This window comes from Cricetulus griseus, chromosome 5 (genome assembly GCF_003668045.3).
Source record: "Cricetulus griseus strain 17A/GY chromosome 5, alternate assembly CriGri-PICRH-1.0, whole genome shotgun sequence".
NCBI lineage: Eukaryota > Metazoa > Chordata > Mammalia > Rodentia > Cricetidae > Cricetulus > Cricetulus griseus.
In genome coordinates this window covers 139,580,408-139,583,071 of record NC_048598.1, presented here as the reverse complement: position 1 = coordinate 139,583,071, position 2,664 = coordinate 139,580,408, and the positions used below count along the sequence as shown (strand labels likewise).

The window sequence follows — 2,664 nt, the reverse complement described above, 5'->3', positions numbered from 1 at the left end:
TAAAATCTCAGGAATTTGAATGAAAAGAAATATAGAAATATGCTGTGGAAAATTATTGGGCCATAGATTTTTCTCTGTCTTCTTTAGCGAAGCAAAATTCTAAACTATGATCAAATATGAAGTTTTCATTAGAATGTTTTCTACAAAATGATACAATTGTACCTTACGATAGCTATAAATATAGGCAAACATTATTTTTACAGGAATTTAATAAGTTAGAAAGTTTAATTCACAGCAAAATTTAACTGATTTGTGTTGCTGTTCATAGAGTGTTACAAATGTCTAGATTTAAAACAGTGTAGTTCTCTTATAATTATTAAGTGATGGATAAGTCAATGCCAATTATCATGCCCAAGTATTATGTAATGTAAGAAAGGAATAAAACACTTTTGCTGATAATATGATGAAAGCTCATCTTTCCAAACTAGCACTCATCCTTATGCAGACATCCTATGAACACTATGAAGTAAATATCTTCTCAGAATTATTTTAAATTATCACCTTACATAGCATTTTCTGAATCAAAGTTACTTTATCACTTATTCCAAGAAAATATTTCATGGTTGGTGATTAAAGTGCTTTCAATTTTAACATATGAATGTATAAATTATATACTCATAAAATATTCCTCCTCAGACATTTCCTCTTATCTCAGTAAAATCACTGTATCAAAATTAAAAGTAGTAATTTAGGGAACATAGAAATTTAATTACTCTTTGGTTCAAAGTGGAAGTGAAGAGTTCTTCGAAATGAATCAAGAGTGATAGAGATGAGTCATGGTGATAATGACAAATGTTGTCATAAACTGTACTCTACTAAAATGCTACTTCTTTGAGTAAAGATTCCTAGTATCAAATTTTAGTTAATAAATGTTATAAAATCCCTTTAGTCATTGTGAGAATTGTCAATAAAGACAAATAGTCACCAGGAAACTAACAGTATTAACAAGAGAAATGTGGGCATTAGTATTTCCAATAAAAATTATATAATGATGAAAAGTCTGTCTGTTTTCAAGGACAAGTAGAATGTATCTCTCTTAAGAAAGCACTCTCAGACACACAACATGTGTATTTAATTCCCTAACTTGAAATCACCTTTGACATCCTTGCATTGTGTTACACCTACCTCATAGTTTTTCACTCCAACATAGTGGTATTCAAAAACAGTGAAAATCATATACTCATTGTATTTATAAAATGAAAATCTCTACCAAATACTTTTCCACTTGAAAACAATAAGTAGAACAAAAAATGGATCTTCTCAAAGCATACATTCACTTGGTAACTTCAGTGCAGGAAAGCATATTTGCCTTTATTCCCCCAGAGCCGGTCAGATCAGCTTCCAAGCTAATTGTTAAATAGTTGATAACCGGCTTATTTGCATCATCTTCAGCCAAGTTATCAGCACTTACTATTCTATGACTAATGGCTGGAAGCTTGGTCAGAGCATTTGTGACAATGATGGTGGAAGCGTCTGCTGGAAACACTGGCAGCATCTGCTGAGGCTCTCCACACACAGTAATTGATTTGGCCAAGAGCTCTACACCCTTCCATATTTACATTGAGCTAATAACCTTTCACCATGCTGTATCTCTTCAAGGAAGAATTTCTGGACAGCTCCAGAAATTAGATAGGAATTTTAAGTTGGGTAACCTGGAAAGCCCAGCTCTCTCCTTAGCGAGCTTCTGTTTCTTTCTTTGATCTTGAAGCCAGGTCTTGAAGTTGGAGTTACTTGAAATAGGTGCAGTACCCGAGGAAGAGGGCACAGCCCATGCCCACGGCAATGCTAGTCTTCCTTCCTTTGCTTTCCACTGGCATATCAGCAGCGACCCAGCAATGGTTAGTTAAAACGGATCAGAGCTTGCAGCCACCAGCCTCCAATCCAAATGGAAAAGGCCAACAGACTCCTTTTCAAATGTATTTTTGTGCTATTCTTTTTATTTATTTGTTACTGACATATATGTGTACTGTGTTTACATTATTTCATCCCTCTCTCTTCTCCAATCAATCCTTATTCTCATTCCCTTTCAGATTTGTAATATCTTTTGCATATATATATATATATATATATATATATTCACATGTTTAGCTTACATGTCATAGATAAGATACAGTTTATTACATGCTTAGAAGAAAGACAATTGTGGAATAAAAATAATCATAGTAGATTCTATTTTTTTTCAATAAGAAAAGTAAAAGAGACCCCATGAACGTGGGTGTCAGTGAGGAGCCCTCTGAAATCTCTGGGGCCTTTTATAGTAGATCAGTACTTATCGCTAGCATAGTAATAGAGTTTGGGAGCTCATTCCACATAAAGGGATACTCCCTGAGCCTAGACAAAAGGGGGTGGGCCTAGGTCCTATCGCAAAGGACATGACAGACTCTGAAGACCCCCCTATGGAAGGTCTCATTCTCCCTGGAAAGCAGAAAGGGCATGGGATAGGTAGGGTGTTAGTTGGAGGAGGGGCAGGGGAGGAGGTGAACAGAGGGAACTGGGATTGGCATGTAAAATAATCTTGTTTGTAAATTAAATAAAAATGGAGAGAAAAAAAGAAAAGAAAAAGAAAGAAAGACTATTGTATTTCTATTATTTCACAGATGAGAAACCCCAAACTGTATTCGGGATTTCTTTTGTTAAGACATATTTGAAGATAACATTAGGTCC

The 2,664-nt window shown here is 34.8% G+C and overlaps 1 pseudogene; it reads right to left on the bottom strand.

Annotated features, from left to right (window-relative positions):
- Positions 1-1,273: 1,273 nt before the first annotated feature.
- On the bottom strand, positions 1,274-1,817 carry LOC100772301 (annotated as a pseudogene).
- Positions 1,818-2,664: the final 847 nt, after the last annotated feature.